The sequence below is a fragment of the Odocoileus virginianus genome, chromosome 14, assembly GCF_023699985.2.
Source record: "Odocoileus virginianus isolate 20LAN1187 ecotype Illinois chromosome 14, Ovbor_1.2, whole genome shotgun sequence".
NCBI lineage: Eukaryota > Metazoa > Chordata > Mammalia > Artiodactyla > Cervidae > Odocoileus > Odocoileus virginianus.
The window spans coordinates 59,223,616-59,244,680 of record NC_069687.1 but is presented as its reverse complement, the minus strand read 5'-3'; the positions used below and the strand labels follow the sequence as shown (position 1 = coordinate 59,244,680).

The 21,065-nt window shown below is 37.7% G+C and overlaps 1 long non-coding RNA gene across 5 annotated transcripts in view; it reads right to left on the bottom strand.

Annotated features, from left to right (window-relative positions):
- Window positions 1–3,138: 3,138 nt before the first annotated feature.
- LOC139038281 (uncharacterized) overlaps window positions 3,139–21,065 on the bottom strand; it is a 51,029-nt gene continuing 33,102 nt past the window's right edge. For 4 of the 5 annotated variants that reach the window (XR_011491261.1, XR_011491263.1, XR_011491262.1 and 1 more), the window contains 2 exons: window positions 5,417–5,582; window positions 3,139–4,012 (listed from right to left, as the gene is read on the bottom strand). This is a non-coding gene — a long non-coding RNA (uncharacterized lncRNA). Of the gene's footprint in view, window positions 4,013–5,416; window positions 5,583–20,870; window positions 21,032–21,065 lie in introns of those variants that run through there. The other variant, XR_011491265.1, reaches the window with a different exon arrangement.

Here is a 21,065-nt window from a genome sequence, read left to right as displayed (position 1 = left end):
TTATTGTGCCCATCTTTGGGTGAAATGTTCCCTTGATATTTCCAATTTTCTTGACGAGATCTCTAGTCTTAGCTATTAGGGAAATGCAAATCAAAAGAACAAGATACCACTCCACATGTACTAAAATAGCCATAGTAAGAAGCGTAGATAATAATAAGTACTGACAAGGATGTGGGGAAGGGGGCAGGGATGTAAAATGCTAATACTGCTTTGGGAAACAGTTTGGCATTTCTTCAAACAGAGTTACCATATCTTCCAGAAATTCCATTCCTAATGGAAATGAAAACATGTCTCCATAAAACGTGTGCACAAATATTCATAGCAGCATTATTTGTATTCAAATGTCCATCAATTGATTGATGAATAAACAAAATTAGTATATCCATACAATGGAATATTAATTGGTATTAAAAAATGAATAAAGTATTAATACATGCTACAATTTGAGTGAACCTTGAAAACGTTTTGCTAAATGAAAGAAACCAGTACTGGGGACTGTGTATTGTATAATCAGATTTATATGAAATATCTAGAATAGGCAAATTTACAGAGACTCAGTAGATTAGGAGTTTCCAAAGATTGGAGGGGAAATCGAGAGTGAGTACTGATAGGTATCAGGTTTCTTTGGAGAGGATAAAAGCAGTCTAAAATTAGATAATGGAGGTTACACTACCTCATGAATACACTGCAAAACACTTTATTGTAAACTTTAAGAGGGGAAATTTCATGATATATAAATTATGCCTCAGTAAAGATGTTATTTAAAAAAATAAAAATGAAATCCAAATAGGATTAATCAAACAAAAAGGAAATCCATGTCAGGACACATAGTTCAACTTGTAAAAATGTAAAGGAAAAAACTGAAAGCTTAGAGAACAAGAAATGACACCTTACCTAAAAGATAATATGAATGACAGTGATTTTCACACCACAAACTATGGAGGCTGAAAGGAAATAATACTGTTTTTCAAGTGTTGAAAGAACGATCAACCCAGAATCCTATATTCAGCAACAATACCTTTTTAAGGAATGAAGGAAAAATCACAATATTATCAGATGAAGGAAAATTAAGAGATCTTGTCACTAAGAGATTTTTTTCTAAAAGAATGGTTAAGGGAAGACCCTAAACAGGATGGAAAATATAAAAGTAGGAATATAGGATCATTGGTAAGAAAGAAGAACAGGTTAAACAAAAATATAGGTAAATATAATAGATTTCCTTTCTTCTTGAGTTTTCTAAACTTTATTTGGTGGCTAAAGCAAACATTATAACATTGTCTGATGTCATTCTGAATGTAGTTTGAGGAAATATTTAAGACAATTGTATCGTTAAAGGAAAGGTAAAGAAGCATAAAGGGAAATACTGTTTCTATACTTCATACATTTCTGAGTATACAGGTGCTGTCATTTTACCAGTTCAAGTGAAGTGTAGAAACCTTATATATAGAAACATATATATATATATATTTCTAATTATACTCATATATATGTGCACATATGGGGCTTCCCTGGTGGCTCAGATGGTAAAGAATCTGCCTGTGGTGCAGAAGACCTGTATTTGATTCCTGGACAGGGAAGATCCCCTGGAGAAGGCAATGGCAACTCACTTCAGTGTTCTTGCCTGGGAAATCCGATGGACAGAGGAGCCTAGTGGGCTGCAGTCCCTGGGGTTGCAAAGAATCAGACAAGATTGAGTGGCTAATACACTTTCTTTCATATGTGTGTGTAATTTAAATAAATATATGTGTACATAATGTTAATACCTAAAGCAACCAGTAAATAAGCTATATAAAGAGATACACAAAGAAACATTACAAGCAAATCTATATGGAATTCATAAAATGTGTGAGTAACACATAGGAAAGCTGGAAAAGTAAATAACAATAATAATAATAAAGAACAGACAGAAAACAAGAAATAAAATGACAGCCCTAACATATCAATTACATTAAACATAAATGCATTTTGATTGGCAGGAGTGGATTAAAATCATGACCCAAGTATGTTTACAAGAAACTCTCTTCAAATATGATATAAGCAGGTTTAAAATAAAAAGAAATAATAAAGAGCAGAAATCACTGAAACTGAACATAGAAAAACAATAAGGAGAATCAATGAAACAAAATGCATCTGGGGAAAAAAAACCAATACAATTGACAAACCTCTAGTAAGACTGAAAAAGAAGACAAATTACTGAAAACTCAGGAATGAAACAGGGGATATCACTACAGACACTGCAGAAATCAAATGGATGATAAAAGAATATTATGAACAACTTTGCACACATACATTTGAGAATGTAGATTAAATATACCAATTCCTTGAAAAATTCTAGTTATCATAACTTACCAACATAAAACAGATTATTTGAAATAACCTTATAACTATTAAGGAAATTGAATTCATAATTTTAGAACTCTTCCAAAAGAAATCTCCAGGCCCAGAAGGTTTCACTGGAGAGTTCTACCAAGCATTTAAAGAATTAATACCAATTATACACAGTCTGTCCTAGAAAAAGAGGTGAAAACACTTCTCAACCCATGTGGTATAGTTACTGTTACACTGATACCAAAACCAGACAAAAATAGTATAAAAATGAAAACTACAAACCAGTATCTCTCATAGACTCAAACATAGACTCAACATAGACTCAAATATTCTTAACAAAATAGTAGAAATGAAATTCTACTAATATGAAAATAATTATAATATAATATAAAAATAATTATATACCATGACCAAGTGGGGTTTATTTCAGGGATTGAAGGCTAAATCAGTTTTCAGAAACCAATCAGCATTAGTCATCAGAGACACACAAATTAAACCACAGGTGATAAGATATCTGTACATACTCATCTGAATGGCTGAAACTGAAAAAATGTGACAATACCAAAATCTGATGAGAATTCAGAGAAACTGAATCACTCCTACATTGCTATCAGGAATATAAAATGGTATGGTCCCTGTGGAAAACAGTTTGGCACTTTCTTAAAAAATGAAATATGCAACTACTGTATGAGCATTTGTCTATATGAGCACTCTTGAACATTTATCCCAGAGAAATAAAAACTTCCTTTCACACAAAACCTGTCCATGCACAATTATAGCAGCTTTATTTGTAATAGCCCCAAACTGAAAACACCTCAGATGTTCTTCAATGAATGAATGGTTAATGAAACTGTGATATATTCATAATACTACTCAGTATGTGGAATACTACTCAGCAATAAAGAGAAGCAAATTATTGATATACACAGCAACTTGGATGAATCTCCAGAGAATGATGAGTGAAAAAACCCAATCCATGGTTTCTGCTAGCAAAGTTCCTTCTCTCTGCTTGATTTTCCTCTTGGCTTCTCTAACCAGTATCTTCAACTTCTGCCTCTCCATTGGACCAAAAACCTTTCCAAAATTTAACTGGATATGACTTTAATGTTTATAAAAGTTGTGGGATTCTAAGTAAAGGAAGAATTCAAGATTCCATCAAGTTTGAAAGTTGTCTTGTGGCTGAAGTGAGAATTCATCTGTGTATTTTAAGGGCCAAAGAAACACACCATCCAATCAAGTCATCAATCAGAATAAAAGTTGCAGACTTCAGTGAATAGACTAGGGCTGCTTACTAAGTGGAGTTTGGATGCCCAATGAGCAATCCTTCTGCCAAGTTATGAAGAACCTATTATAAACTGTAAATAGGGACCAGTATGTTCCATCAGGGTTTCTGAGACAACTCGAGTCAGTGTCCTGGCTTGAAATTTCTAGTCATTATGCAATCTCGAACAAGCTAAGAATGAAATATGTTAGGATTACTCAGCCACAAGTGACAGAAAACTTCTAACAAGATAGTAATTTATCTTTCACGTCAACAAAAGCAGTTCACAGCTGGTCTGGAATATTCATAATTATCAGATGTAGGCTTCTCCATCTTGCTACTTTTCCATCCTTTGTATGAAGCCCCTTTCTCATGGTCTAGCATGGAATACCAGATTTCAGCTTAGCCATTTACAACCACAACCTAGTCATTGGAAAAGAGGAGGGAAAAAAAAGGAGAGATATAAGAACCTCCCTTTCAAAAAGTTTAACACACCACTTTCATTTGTCATTAGCTAGAACTTTATCTCTTGTTATATGACACATACCTAGCTTAGCATTTGGGCTTAACTCCATTCCCAAAGAAAAGTCTAAGTTTTCCTCTCACTCCAGTCCAAAGCCTGACTCCCAGGAGTTGGGTTCTATCATTCTCAAAACCTCCCCAGTGGCTTCCAGTAACTCTTAGAATTAAAGCCTTATCATAGCTGTAAAGCCCTACATGATCTGGCCCTTGCTGACCTCCTCTTCCTGACCTCCTCTTCTTTAGGTTTCCTTGGTGGCTCAGACGGTAAAGAATTTGCCTGCAACGCAGGAGACCCAGGCTCGATCCCTGAATTAGGAAGATCCCCTGCAGAAGGGAATGGCAACCCATGCCAGTATTCTTGCCTGAAGAATTCCATGGACAGAGGAGCCTGGTGGCCTACAGTCCATGGGGTTGCAAAAAGTCAGATATGACTGAGCGACTAACACTTTCTAGCTGTTAACTGGGTTCCAGCTATACTGTTCCTCAACCATAGTGAGCTCTCCACCTTAGAATCCCTACATTTGCTGTTTCCTCTGCTGGATTGCTGTCCCCCTCGGACATAGCACAATGATCCCTTTTCTTTAGATCTCAAAGATCCTGCTAGATATTATTCCTAGACCACCTTATTAAACGTCTATCTTCTTACCATTTTATTCATTGCATGTATCAGTATCTAAAACCATATTCTCTGTTCATTTGAGGATCTCTTTCACTAAAATGTGGACTCCATTAGAGTGGGAACTTTGTCTTTCTTACAGCAATCATATTCTCAGTATAAAGACGAATGCCAGATATAAAGTAGGCACTCAATAAATAGAGAGTAGATAAATAAATGGATGAATGGATGACTAACTTGGTGAAACATTGAGAACCTAACTCTTTGGCTTTGTTTCCATGCTCACTGAGCAACCTTCTGATTATAACTTAACTTCCCAGAAAAATTTGATTATTGGAGAAACAACAGTCTAATCATATTTGGACATTGGCTGATATTCTGGTTCTAATGCATGTTTCTCCTCACATTTTGTTAATGAGAGTTTGCTCCTAAAAGGCAGATGAACCATTGTATTTAGAGTCTTTACAGATGACCCTTTATCTTGTTTTGCACCTTCTGTTGGAACGGCACTGAGGACCCCCCACTTGGACCACGGTAACCCCATCAAAACCCCATCTAGTTAAGGGTGCTATGTGAGGCCCTGTTGAGGGACAGTCCTGCTCCCTTTTTAGTATTTCTAGGTTTATTTTTTATCAACTTATAGAACTTTTGAGGAACCATCTATCAAGAGACACATATTACCAACTTACCATTTACTTCCTCTCCTATACCCTCACATTACAACTTTGATGTACTTTTGAGGAATAGTGATCACGGAGATTAGAGGTGGAGCTTTAGTTCCAGGCATATCTAGATCCAGATGGCTTTGTCGTCTTGGAGATGTCAGTTGACCTTTGGGATCCTTGGTTTCCTTATCTGTGTGATGAAAATATAAGTTGTGCCCATCTACTAGGGTTGTTGAGAGGACTAAGCTTGTAAAGAATCTGTCACAGCACCAAGCTGTGCTTACAAAGTAAGCACTCAATAAATGCCAGCTATTTGGAATGAGTAATAATTTTTCCAGGGGAGTTGAAAACACTTCTAATTATACTAGCATTGAGTCTCCCAGGTAGCTCAAACAGTAAAGAATCTGCCTACAATGTGGGAGACCTGGGTTCAATCCCTGGGTCCGGAAGATCCCCTGGAGAAGGGCATGGGCTCCCACTCCAGCATTCTTGCCTGGAGAATCCCATGGACAGAGGAGCCTGGTGGGCCACAGTCCATGGGGTTGCAAAGAGTTGGAGATGACACGTACTAACACACACTAACATTATTAACAGTATAATAGAGGAATGTGAACCTTTTTCTTTAAAAATGCTTATTTTTTGATAAATGTTTTGAGTGTGTTACACTCTACTAAAGAGGAGTTGGGCAGGTTGTCTAACCCCAACAAGGCAGAAATAATGGCAAATAGTGGTGAAAGTTAAGTAGAATGCTACCCAAAGTGATTTTATATCCAGCTCTTTTATGGAAGGCATGGATAGAAGAGATATCCTCCTCTCACCTCTTGGAGGATGTTAATCAGAGTTAAAAAAATCTTTTTAAAGTTTTCTTCTGTTGCCTGCATCCCACCCCCACCCCACAGCAGGTCCTTTTTCTTCTGTTGGTTTTTGCCTTTGCCTTTCATTTTGAAGCTTTCCTTAAGGGTCTGGTGAGACTGGCTCTTCATTCAGACTGTTTCATTAATAAGAATAAGGCCCTGTGAGCTCTGTTGTGATGGAGGAATTTGTGGACAGGAGGCCTTCCCTGATGGCTCAGAGGATAGAGGCTCTGCCTGCAATGCAGGAGACACTGGAGACACTAGTTCAATCCCTGAGTCGGGAAGACCCCCTGGAGAGGGAAATGGCAACCCACTCCATCCAGTGTTCTTGCCTAGAGAGTCCCATGGACAGAACAGCCTGGCGGGCTACGGTCTCTGGAGTCACAAGGAGTCGGACACGACTGAATGACTAAGCATGGACCTCTCCTCAGTGATGAGACGCTGAGACAGCTTTTGTGACAACAGCTTCCTTGGTGCCTTGATTGGGAGAGATGAGCATGGCTCCTGGTGTTCTAGGACCTGGAACAGGTTATAGGGATGGAAGTAGGAGGTCCCATTGTTCACTGCCCCTAAATTGATTAGTCCTTTATTTTCATTTTGGTGCCACATCCTTGTGCTCTACTGTGCCTGGATTCCTCTAGTCTGGGGCCTGTCTGGTTCAATTGCCATAGAGAATAAATCTGCCATTTTCTTAACACGAGACAAGGATTAGTTGTCATTTTGCTTCATGGGGTAGGATAGGGTTCCAGGGATTTTTTTCAATTAGTTCTCCTGTTGTCAGTGCATCTCTGCCTCTTTCAATACCTTCAGTTCCTCAGCCCTTCCTGAGTTCCATGGAGAGACTCAGCTTGTTTCAGTTTGGTGTTAGACATTTTGATTTCACATTTCTCTTCTCTTTTAAGCCAGTTTCCGCTTCTTCATCTACTTTCTGTCTCCACAAATTTGTTAATGAAGTTTAACATTTCTTGTCTGCTGTTGCATCTTTCCAGCTGTCCTTGTGCTTGTGAATTAGATCTTTGAAAAATTTTCCTTTGCTGTCATTTTCAGAAGATTTCAGAAAAGAGAAAAATATGTCTAAAAGTTAAACTAGAATTTTTTATACTACTTTTTAAAAGTAACTGTTACATGTTACACTGGACATGGTTTCATTTTTAATTTTGAGTAAGAGAGAGACTATTTTAATGTATGTAATTTTGAGTCAGTAGGTTGGCAACTGGGAATTAAATATTTTAAAAATTAAATGTAGGTTTAATTCCAGTCACATTTTAGGAGTCAGTGTTATGATTTTGCTATAGACCATGGGATAGTACATGAGATTGGTGCCAATAAACTGCCATATAATTTTCTATGTTTTGTATGTCATGAAAATTCTTCATAAGATTAATTTACAAATGGATCAGCAGCTTTCATAGAACACAGACATTCTGTTCAGAAAGATTTATATTTTTAAACACAGATTGCTGTAGCAAAATTTATAGATTAAATATATATGCATATCTTTAAAAATGAATCATCCCTTGAGACAAAAAACGGGAAAGTCTTTTTCTAACTTTTAATTTCTGCACCAGAAATTTTGGGGTCATAATATCCAAGCATCCAAAGAATTCCACCAAACCATGGGGACTTTCTGCTACAAAGTTATTCATAAATTTTAAGCAATAAAATGTATCCTAATGCAGGCTTCTCTTGGGGCTCTGAAATTACATGTATGCTGGCCTGGCTCCTTTCCCCCACCTTCTTCTGCATTTTTAGTTCAGTTTTCAACTGCATCTCTCAGCTATTACTTTTGTTTTGTCCTTTCCTTAGTGTTCACTGTTGTTCTTCCTTTAGGAGTCACTAGATTGGCAGTTTGTCAAAAGACCAATGTGTGAGTCTGTGTGTTATGCTTTTCCTAGCACTTCTGTTGGGGCAGATTTAAAGAATTCTAAAAATGAGGGCTGTCTCTTCTCTAGCTGGCTTGAAGTAGAAGTGGTAATTTGGATTTGCTTTGCTTATGCTGGTAATGATTGTACAGTCAGAGAAATGAATTGTAAGGCATGACAGCTCTGCCTGCATTTCCCAAGACTTGTGTTGCCTATGGGGGTAAACATATCTCATGGTCCCTAAGGACTGAATAGAAGGAAAGCTTTCTAATCTTGGAATTGGATTTTTCTGTGAGGATATGTATTCACATATATCAGAAAGAAAAACCATTAGGGAATTTTATCATGAAGTATGTATAAGCTGATAAGACGTCTAGAAAATCAAAACAAGCAATATTTCAATGATAGCTGTGGATATGCTATAATTTGTGTCCCTTATCGCCTTTTCCACTTTCTCATTAACACTTTTTTTTTCTATGCCAGTTAGCAATGTGTGTGCATGTGTGCCAAGCTGCTTCAGTCGTGTCTGACTCTTTGTGACCCCATGGCTTCCCTTCCAGGCCCTTCTCTCCGCAAGATTCTCCAGGCAAGAATACTGGAGTGGGTTTCCATGTACTCCTCTAGGAGATCTTCCTGACCCAGGAATCTAACCCATATCTCTCACATTTCTTCCATTGACAGGCGGGTTCTTCTAGCGTCACCTGGGAAGACTCCAGTTAGCAATATTTTTGCTCAAATAATTTGTGTTCCTTCCTCAGACGGACTTTCCAATACTATGTGAAGGGCATATTTACATTTTTACAAATGGAATTTGGGTTGCTGAGAAAAGAGGATGTCATCACATTGCTATTTTGATAATTTACCATGATTCTAGCATCTTGTTTGGTTCAAAGGAGTATTTCTTATAAAGTATCACACATTTTCCCCCCCCATCTACTCTTCTCAACATCTCAGTAGATGGAAGTATCTATATACAAGTACAACAGTATATATTATATACTGTAATATATATTACTATTGTTTACATATATATATTATTGAATTGTGTCTATAGAATTTTTTTTACAGGAAACTGTATTACTCTGTGTAACAGAATCTGAAGGAGGAAGGCTCTATAACTAAAGAAATAAGGTGAAAATATCTCTAAGTAATACAGGTCAATTTTAGCTGGAGAATGTACTTCTTTTAGTAGTTGAGCTAACGGAAATCTTTCAATTTAAAAGAAAGGAGGATTGTGAGCAGATGACTCAAGGCAGTATTACAGAAGTCAGGGAGATGGACAGGGCTAAGTGATCATCCCTGGCAGGGAGATTAGCTGAAGACGAGAAAGTTCAATTTATTTGTAGAGAAGTTGTGTCACTTTAGATCTGGGGGCTGGGGAGGAAGGCAAGCAAACCAGATTTTGATTGGTTTGGCAAAAAGAACTTATTGAAAGTATACTGGAGTATTTCTCAAAACAAAAAAAAAATCTAAACTACTCATTCTATTGATTGGAATACAGTTTGTGTATGGAGCAGAAATGTTAGACACTCCGCTTGCCTCTTGTTATATGGATGTCTCTTTTGTGAGGAACATGACTGCCTGGTATAACCAAGGTTTACATTTTATCGTTTCAAGCATTTGTGACCAACGCTACATCTTTTTTTTTTTTTTTTCTGTTTAAAACCTAAATTCGTGGGGATGGGACTTATTGGGCTAGACTGAGTGAGGAGCCCAACTTGGACCATGAATGATTAACTGTGGCTAGAATGAAGGGTCATTTTGCAATACGGCTTCCCTGCACTGGCTGCACAACAGTGGGAGGGAAAAAGAAAGAAGTGCAGTTTCTAGAAAAGGCAGATGGGCTATGGAAATTATTTCTGAGTTCTCCACTGGAAAAGTACATCTCCAAATCATTTGATTCATGAGATTTAACTGGAAGAGATGATCTGATGCTCGGGCACAAAAGTCCCACCAAGTTACCAACATATTCTGGTAAAATAGTAGTACTTAAAGGTTTACCAAGGTTTATTTTAGCTACTAAGATATAAAAAGAGTAGTTAGTATTGATTTTATAATTTTCTCTAGTAAATTTTTCACTTGGAATTGCAGCTGGAAGACATTGATAAATCTAATGCAGTACTCTCATTTTATAAAGAGGAATATAAAAAAATAAATTACTTGACCAAGGTCACATGGGTAAATAAGTAAAAGCATTTACGCTGAAATCCAAGTGTTACTTCTTACCTAGGGCTGATATTTTGATCTTATTTGCTTAGAAATAGTTTGTATTTTGCTAAAAAATTTTAAAGATGATGCATTCTTATTTGAACAATCTCTGAATAAAAGTATATATAAGTCCCTGGTCTCACTGTGTTCTGTGGCAGCAAGACTTAACAGTAGTTCAGAACTTTAGCTCAGAAATTGAGAAATATCAATTCCACACAGTGCTTTCAGCTGAACTAAAGACAACTTCTGCCCAGAGGTGATTTCCAAATAGATCCACAGGGAAAACCAGGATTTAGGGAGTAGATTTGAAATCCATCAGCTCTAAGACAGTTCTGTAATGCTAGATCAGGGTATAACACAATTTAATATGGCAATGATGATCTGATCAATAAGGATTTCAAAGCAGAAATACTAGTAAGGGTCCCATGCATAAGGACATCTGTAAACATGTAAACAAATAAACAAGACAATTCCTGATAAGGATAACTGTCATGAAGAGAATAAAATAGGGGATGTGATAAAGAGTGATGGGAGGGTACTGAAGATTAGGGAATCAGGGAAATTCTGAATTAATGAGTGATTCAATGAAAGGAAAAATATCAAGTAAAAACATTTATCAATAACTTTAATAATAAAATAAAAATAAGAAAATTAAACCACAGTCATATCAATAAGAGCCCCAAGCGATATCTGATAAAATTCAGTATGCAGTATTTCTTTAAAATTTATTTTTAATTGGAGGATAATTGCTTTACAATGTTGTGTTGGTTTCTGCCATACAACAACATGAATCAGCCGTAAGTACACATACGTCCCCCCGTTCATGAACCTCCCTCCCACCCGCTACCGCATCCTACCCGTGTATGTTGTCACAGAACTCCTTGTATTATACAGCAATTTCCCATTAGCTGTTTTACATATAGTAATGTATATGTTTCAATGCTACTCTCTCAACTTGTCCCACTCTTTCCTTCTCTCACTGTGTCTACAAGTCTGCTCTCTATGTCTGAGGCTCTATTCAGTTCAGTTGCTCAGTCGTGTCCGACTCTTTGCAACTCCTTGGACTGCAGCACACCAGGCCTCCCTGTCCATCACAAACTCCCAGAGTTTACTCAAACTCATGTTCATTGAGTCTGTGATGCCATCCAACCATCTCATCCTCTGTTGTCCCCTTCTCCTCCCACCTTCAATATTTCCCAGCATCAGGGTCTTTTCAAATGAATCAGCTCTTCGAATCAGGTGGCCAAAGTACTGAAGTTTCAGCTTCACCATCAGTCCTTTCAATGAATATTCAGGACTGACTTCCTTTAGGATGGACTGGTTGGATCTCCTTGCAGTCCAAGGGACTCTCAAGAGTCTTTTCCAAATCACAGTTCAAAAGCATCAGTTCTTTGGTGCTCAGCTTTCTTTCTTTCTTTCTTTTTTTTTTTTTGCGACCTGTATTCTTTTTTTTTTATTGTAGTGGTTTTTGCCATACATTGACATGAATCAGCCATGGATTTACATGTGTTCCCCATCCCAATCCCCCCCTCCCGCCTCCCTCTCCATCTCATCCCTCTGGGTCTTCCCAGTGCACCAGCCCTGAGCACTTGTCTCATGGATCCAACCTGGGCTGGCGATCTGTTTCACCCTTGAGAGTATACTTGTTTCAATGCAGCTTTCTTTATAGTCCAACACTCACATCCTTACATAACTACTGGAAAAACCATAGCTTTGACTAGACAGACCTTTGCTGGCAAAATAATGTTTCTGCTTTTTAATATGCTGTCTAGGTTGGTCATAACTTTTCTTCCAAGGACCACGTGTCTTTTAATTTCATGGCTGCAGTCGCCGTCTGCAGTGATTTTAGGGCCCAAGAAAATAAAGTCTCTCACTGTTTCCATTGTTTCCCACCTATTTGCCAAGAAGTGATGGGACCAGATACCACGATCTTAGTTTTGTGAATATTGAGTTTTAAGCCAACTTTTTCACTCTCCTCTTTCACTTTCATCAAGAGGCTCTTTAGTTCTTCTTTGGCTTTCTGCCGTAAAGGTGGTGTCATCTGCATATCTGAGGTTATTGACATTTTCCCCAGCAATCTTGATTCCAGCTTGTGCTTCATCCAGTCCAGCATTTCTCATGATGTACTCTGCATCTAAGTTAAATAAACAGGGTGACAATATACAGCCTTGACATACTCCTTTCCTGATTTGGAACCAGTCTGTAGTTCCATGTCCAGTTCTGTTGCTTCTTGACCTGCATACAGATTTCTCAAGAGGCAGATAAGGTGGTCTGGTATTCCTGTCTCTTCAAGAATTTTCCACAGTTTATCGTGACCCACATAGTCAAAGGCTTTGGTGTAGTCAATAAAGCAGAAATAGATATTTTCTGGAACTCTCTTGCTTTTTCTATGATCCAACAGATGTTGTCAATTTGATCTCTGGTTCCTCTGCCTTTTCTAAATCCAGCTTGAACATCTAGAAGTTCATGGTTCACGTACTGCCGAAGCCTGGCTGGGAGAATTTTGAGCATTACTTTACTAGCGTGTGAGATGAGTGTAATTGTGTGGTGGTTTGAGCATTCTTTGGCATTGCCTTTCTTTGGGATTTGAATGAAAATGGACCTTTTCCAGTCCTGTGGCCACTGCTGAGTTTTCCAAATTTGCTGGCATATTGAGTGCAGCACTTTCATAGCATCATCTTTTAGGATTTGAAATAGCTCAACTGGAATTCCATCACATCCACTAGCTTTGTTCATAGTGATGTTTCCTAAGGTCCACTTGACTTTCCATTCCAGGATGTCTGGCTCTAGGTGAGTGATCACACCATCGTGATTATCTGGGTCATGAAGATCTTTTTTGTACAGTTCTTCTGTGTACTCTTGCCACCTTTTCTTAATGTTTCCTGCTTCTGTTAGGTCCATACCATTTCTGTCCTTTACTGTGCCCATCTTTGCATGAAAATTTCCCTTGGTATCTCTAATTTTCTTGAAGAAATCTCTAGTCTTTCCCATTCTATTGTTTTCCTCTATTTCTTTGCATTGATCATAGAGGAAGATTTTCTTATCTTTCCTTGCTTTTCTTTGGGACTCTGCATTCAAATGGGTATATCTCTCCTTTTCTCTTTTGCCTTTAGCTTCTCTTCTTTTCTCAGCTATTTGTAAGGCCTCCTCAGACAACCATTTTGCCTTTCTGCATTTCTTTTCTTGGGGATGGTCTTGACCTCTGCCTCCTGTACAATGTCATGAACCTCTGTCCATAGTTCTTCAGGCACTCTGTCTGTCAGATCGAATCCCTTGAATCTATTTCTCACTTCCTCTGTATAATGTAAGGGATTTGATTTAGGCCATTGCTGAATGGTCTAGTGGTTTTCTTTACTTTCTTCAATTTAAGCCTGAATTTGGCAATAAGGAGTTCATGATCTGAGCCACAGTCAGCTCCCAGTCTCGCTTTTGCTGACTGTATAGAGCTTCTCCATCTTTGGCTGCAAAGAATAGAATCAATCTGATTTCAGTATTGACCATCTGGTGATGTCCATGTGTAGAGTCTTCTCTTGTGTTGTTGGAAGAGGATGTTTGCTATGACCAGTGCGTTCTCTTGGCACAGCTCTGTTAGTTTTTACCCTGCTTCGTTTTGTATTCCAAGGCCAAATATGCCTGTTACTCCAGGTTAGCTCTTGACTTCCTACTTTTGTATTCCAGTCCCCTATAATGAAAAAGGACAAAAGGATATGCAGGGTACATCAAGTGAAATGCGAGGCTGGATTAAGCACAGATGGAATCAGATTGCCAGAAGAAATATCAATAACCTCAGATACACCGGTGATACCACCCTTATGGCAGAAAGTAAAGAGAAGTAAAGATCCTCTTGATGAAAGTGAAAGAGGAGAGTGAAAAAGCTGGCTTAAAGCTCAACATTCACAAAACTAAGATCATGGTATCTGGTCCCATCACTCCATGGCAAATAAATGGAGAAACAATGGAAACAGTGAGAGACTTTATTTTCTTGGGCCCTAAAATCACTGCAGATGGTTACTGCAGTCATGAGATTAAAAGACACTTGGTCCTTGGAAGAAAAGTTATGACCAACCTAGACAGCATATTAAAAGGCAGAGACATTACTTTGCCAACAAAAGTCCATCTAGTCAAAGCTATGGTTTTTCAGTAGTCATGTATGGATGTGAGATTTGGACTAGAAAGAAAGCTGAGTGCCAAAGAATTGATGCTTTTGAACTGTGGTATTGAAGAAGACTCTTGAGAGTCCCTTGGACTTCATGGAGATCCAACCAGTCCATCCTAAAGGAAATCAGTCCTGTATATTCATTGGAAGGACTGATGCTGAAGCTGAAAGTCCAATATTTGGCCACCTAATGCAAGGAACTGATTCATTTGAAAAGACCCTGATGCTGGGAAATATTGAAGGTAGAAGGAGAAGGGGACAACAGATGATGATATGGTTGGATGGAGAAGAAGGGGACAACAGAGAATGAGATGGTTGGATGGCATCCCCGACTCGATGGACATGAGTCTGAATAAGCTCCGGGAGTTAAGTGATGGACAGGAAAGCCTGGTCTGCTGCAGTCCATGAGGTCACAAAGAGTCAGACACAACTGAACAACTGAAGTGAACTAAACTGACTCTGCATATTGGTTAAATAAGCAGGGTGACAATGTACAGCCTTGACATACTCCTTTCCCGATTTGGAACCAGTCCGTTGTTCCACGTCCGGTTTTAACTGTTGCTTCTTGACCTTCATGCAGATTTCTCAGGAGTCAGCTAAGGTGGTCTGGTATTCCCATCTCTTTAAGAAATTTCCACAGTTTGTTGTGACCCACAGAGTCAAAGGCTTTGGTGTAGTCAATAAAGCAGAAGTAGATATTTTCTGGAACTCTCTTGCTTTTTCTGTGATCCAACAGATGGGCAATTTGACTTCTGGTTCCTCTGTCTTTTCTAAATCCAGCTTGAAAATCTGGAAGAGCCTCTATTACTGCCCTGCAAATGGGTTCATCAGTACCATCTTTCTAGATTCCATATAAATGCATTCATATACAATACTTTTTCTTTCTGACTTATTTCACTCTGTATAACAGGTTGTAGTCTTATCTACCTCACTAAAACTGACTCAGATGCGTTCTTTTTTTGTGGCTGAGCAATATTGTATGTGTGCACCACAACTTCTTTCTCTATTCATCTGTGGATGGACATCTAGGTTGTCTCCATGCCCTAGCTATTGTATACAGTGCTGCAATGAACATTGGGGTACATATGCATCTTTTTCAATTATGGTTTTCTCAGGGAATATGCCCAGCAGTGGGATTGCTGGGTCATATGGTAGTTTTAAGTTTTTCCTAGTTCTTTAAGGAGTCTCCATACTGTTCTCCTTATTATCAATTTATGTTCCCACCAACCGTGCAAGAAGGTTCCTTTTTCTCCATACCCTCTCCACCTCTCCAGCATTTATTGTTTGTAAATTTGTTGATGGTGGTCATTCTGACTGGTGTGAAATGATACCTCATCCTAATTTCCTAATTTTGATGTGTATGTCTCTAATAATGAGCAATGTTGAGCATCTTTACATGTATTTGTTGGCCATCTATATTCAACATCCAGTCTTAAAAGTGAGATCATAGTTGCTCTTTCTTGATATAAAAAAGGGAAAACTAAGGACTTAAAATTAAAAGTTGATTTTGTAAATGGTATAGCAAATACTAGGAACATTTTCCTTAAAAAAAAATGAAGAAAACAAAGGTGATTTTTTCACTATTATTTTCCAATATAATGCTAGAAATAGTTTTTATCACAGTAGGGTCTCCAGAAGGAATGAAAACTAATTATTGGGGGAGGGGAGGAAACAAAAACACTCTTCCAAGAAATAGAAGACCCTAATTAAGCCATTTCCACCCTCCACAAAACTATTTAAGACGTTAAAAACTCACAGTGAAATGGGAAAACACAAAATAAACGTGTAAATGTGTATATCTTTCCTAAATATTATTAAAAACAATGAGGAAAGGTAACTAAAAAGAGATCTTGTTCACAATATCAGTGAATTATAAAATATGTGGAAGTTAATGTGGAATGTTAAAGGAACATAAAATAAGATATAAAAACCTTAATGAAAGAATTCAGGAAACCAAATGAAGGCAGACACACAGCATGACTGTGGATAGCAGAAATGATACTTCCTGAATAAAGGTACCAATTTAACAAATGCCATTAAAAACCAAAGGGTACTTTATGTTGTTGTTTAGTCACTAAGTCTTATCTGACTCTTTTGCGGCCCCAGGGACTGTAGCCATGGACTGAAAACCCCATGGGATTTCCCAGGCAAGAATACTGCAGTGGGTTGCCATTTCCTTCTCCAGGGGATCTTCCTGACCCAGGGATAGAACTCATGTCTCCTGCTTGGCAGGCAAATTGTTTATCACTGAGCCACCAGGGAAGCAAAGTGTACTTTATAGAACTCAATAAAGTGATTCCAAAACTTTTGGAAAAACAAATCAGCAGAATTATCAAATATTACACTGTGGAGGGAAAAAGAACAATGAAGAGGAACTATCTTTGCTAGGTACTAGAATTTTTAAGGAAATGAATGGAAATGACATGGCATTAGTTCAAAAATGGAGGAAAGGGTAATGGAAAGGAATAAGAGCCCTTGTTTGCATATAAAATAATTTTAACATATGAACTCAGTCTACACAAATGATGGAGAGAGGAGTCATGATTTAAGAACTAGTAAGAAAACTACTACCCACTCCAGTATTCTTGTCTGGAGAATTCCATGGACAGAGGAGCCTGGCAGGCTACAGTCCATGGGGTTGCAAAGAGTTGGATTCGACTGAGCAATTAACACTTTCATCTTCAAGAAAACTACATATTATTATGAAGAGAAGTCAACTTGGACCTTCACCTCGCACTGCATTTTTATCCCTTCTGCAAAAAAAGCTGCCTGTTATGACTTTACTGTTTTTGAAAGCTGGCATTAAATCACTTAGAAGTTGCCAGCTGTTTTCTTCTTACAGGGGTGGAGTCATCAATTCATCTTTGGAAAAGACTTCCTTTGTTTTGGGAAAGTCACTAGAATGGCTCTTTTTAATTACACAAATGTAGAACAAGTATTCACTTGTTACTTTTGGAGGAAATGGAAGTCTCCCATAAGCTGACAAGTTTAGGTTTATTGGTGGGCATATGTCCTTTCAGAATCAGAGGGGAAAAATATATCTGTGTCTTCATCTGTTTGGGCTGCTGTAGCAAAATGCCAGACTGAGTAGCTTGTAAACAATAGAAACTTGTTTCTCACAGTTCTAGAAGCTGGAAGTCTGAGACTGTGGGCCAACATGATCTGGGGAGGGACTTCCTCGGTGTGGTGGACATTTCACTGTATCTTCATATGGTAGAAAGGGCTGAGGCTATTGCTAGAACTTCTATAAGGTCCTAATCTCATTCAGGAGGGCTCCTCATTCATAATTTAAGCACTTTCCTAAGCTCCCTACCTCCTCATATCATCACATTGGGTATTAAGATTTCCACACACAAATTTTGGGGGGATTCAAATATTCAAACTATAGCACCCTGGAATCTGGATTCAGGCTGAACTGTCCTTGCAAACTGGGACTCCCCAGGTTTGTTCAGTGGCAAAGAATATGCCTGCCAATGAAGAAGACTCGGGAGACGTGGGTTTGATCCCTGAGTGGGGAAGAGCCCCTGCAGAAGGAGATGCAACCCACTCCAGTATTCTTGCCCGGAGAATTCCATGGACACAGGAGACTAGCAGGCTACAGTTCATAGGGTCACAAAGAGTTGGACATGACTGAAGTGACAGCACACACATACGCAATGTCACTGAAGTATGCCAAGAGGATTGTGTAGACCTGATCTCTTTATGATGGAGATTAAAAGTGTGAAGGGGAAATCAGTAGAACTGGACTTGGCACACTAATATTTGGATTGGCTCGTTTTTTATTGCCTTTCACATAGTGTTATTTAAGACAAAATAACTCAGACCTGAGTAAAGCACTGCTGACCTTTATCATAGCCTTGTTTGAGCCTTGTGAAGCCAAATTATTTTCTCTGGGTGGGTGTTCCTACTGTCAGTGTTTTAACTCAATCTTCATAACAGCTATATGAGACAGGACATGGATTTGAAGAGGAAAGTCTATCTCTCGTTCTTCTATATGTGCACACACACACACACACACACGATATGTATGTACACATAAACAAGCACATATATATTCACAATCCCATTCATACTTCCACCACAGGGGTTCATAGGGCCAGTATTTCAGAGTGTGGAGATGCCTGGAGATTTTCTCTTAGTGGGAATGAGCTGGTGATTGCTGTATTGAGTGTTCTAACAGTAACTCCTTCGAGCAGTAGTACTCTATATTATTGTTATTTCAGTGTATTTTGTTAACTTTAGTATATAAACATTTTAAGTATCTATACAATGAAAAGTAATGAAGGAAGCTAAAAAAGAAAACAGATTTAGGGAATTACTTGTACTAAATACATGTGAGCTAATGGAATTTTAAATACATCAGTTTTCAGTGGAAACTAAAGCCTAACACCAAATCCCTAAAGAACAAAAGGATACTAACATCATTTGAATAAGAGGAAACTTTTAAAAATATCTTCACTAGCAATTAAATAAATTTGCATTAAAACAACAATAAGCTAATATCTCACAGTTAATGAATTTAAAAGTATGCATAAGAAAAATCATAAAACTTTAAAAGAGGCTATGGAAAAAGAAGCAACCAGACATTGTCCTTGTTGCTATAAATTAATTCTTAAATCTTAAATTCTCAATTTAATTCTTAAAAAGAGGCTTAGCATTAAACACTGAGAGCATAAAAATATAAACGCTCTTTTATAACTGAAGATTCAGCCTAAGGCAAAATTTCACTTTTAATAGTGATTGCCACCTAGAATGCTTACTCCATGCCAGACACTTTTCTAAGTGCATGACATATTTAATCTTCGTCACAGTCATATGAAGTAGGTACTTTCATTGTCTCCATTTTACAAATGAGGAAACTGAGGGATGTCAAGATTAGGTAAATTGCTTAAGATCTCATGGCAGAGCTGATATTTGAAGCTTCTGGGACCGGACTCATAATCACTACATCATGAAAGAAAAGTTTTGTATACAATGATACTTGTAGCATTGCCATTTGTAATGTAAAATAAAAATTGGGAGAAAATGTGTTCGACCAGGGGAATGGTTAAATGTAGTACATTCATTCAATAGATAATTATTCAACCAGAGGTGTTCAGGACTTTTCTTGGTACAGGACATCAATTTCACAAAGGTATTACTTGTCCTTTTGCGAGTCTTCTCTGTGTCTCTATTTCTTGGAGCCATTCATAAATTTCAGGAGGTTCTACCCCAATTGGACACTATTATTTTCTGCTGCACAGTCCATGGATGCATATATCATGTCACTAGATGGACCTAAGTGTGGTGAGAGTGAAATTCTCTAGGAGTATAAATTACCATCTCCCCTGGATACTTTAGCCACATTTAATGAACTCATACATTTCTTTGACTTCATGTTCCCACCCCTGTTACCTCACCCTAATAAGGCTTTTTTTTTTTTTTAAACCATAAATATATTGATGTAGTAAAAACACATTTCTTGCCTTAAAGGGCTGTGAAGATCTAAGTAGGGTTTTGTGTTGCAAATGTTAGTAAAAGAGTTTCAAAATACTTAATTTTATTTACACAGAAGCAAAAGAAGAAACAAGAGAAAGAAAAGAAAAACAAATTATGTATTTTAACATCTCTTCATATTTTTTCTATTAATTACAAAAATAATACATCCCATTTATTAGAAATCTACCATATGCTAGGAGCTATGCTAACCACTCTACATAAATTATTGCTTTTAATCCTCTCAATTGCCATAAAGTGGGTTTTATTTAGTATTATCATGTCACAAATGAGAACCCAGAAGCTTGAAGAAGTTGAGTAACTTGCCCCAGGTCACACAACTCATACATGGAAGAGCCAGGACTTAAACTCAGGTTTATTTGAATCTAGAAATCAAGTAGTGAATCATATCGACACTATCTTTACTTCCTCTTCTTTTCCAAACATAAATTTAGATTTACTTTCTGTAATGTTTAATTCCATGATAAAGTTCTAACTCTGTGGTTACAAATAACATTATAACCAGTTTCCTTGTAAATGAAGAGGGTATCATAAGTTAAAACTAGAAGCGGCTTACAATATTGAATATGAAAAAAGGTGAGTTTTGAAATTCTTTGAAGAGAAACTTGTACGATGAAATAAAGAAGAAAAAACAAGGAATGTAAAAGTGGAATACTCTCTCAACAAATCTTCATACACATTTTACACATAAATTTACTAAAAAGGAATACTGTGTACAATAAATGTTAATGGTAATAGGGAATGAAACTTTGAAATTAAATGTGTACTAATTTCAGCTGCAACCCTTCTTCCAGAAGAATCCTTTTTTCCCTTCATCTGCTGGCTCAACCATATAAAGTTCAGCTGTACACACAGAAATCTCACTTGTACCAAACATAGTCATCTAACTCAAAGACTGGCACCTGTTTCAGAGTGGGCAATTTTACCACTGGGGCAGCTTCCAATAGTTCTCCTACTTTATCTTATTTTTGAACTTGAGGGGAAAAAATCTGTTACAAATGTAGGAAAAGACTGATTATTCTGAAGCTGTAATGAGATGGAGCGGGGGTGCAGCTGTTCGCGCAAGATCTTTAGTGGGAGACCGCAACCGTTAGAGC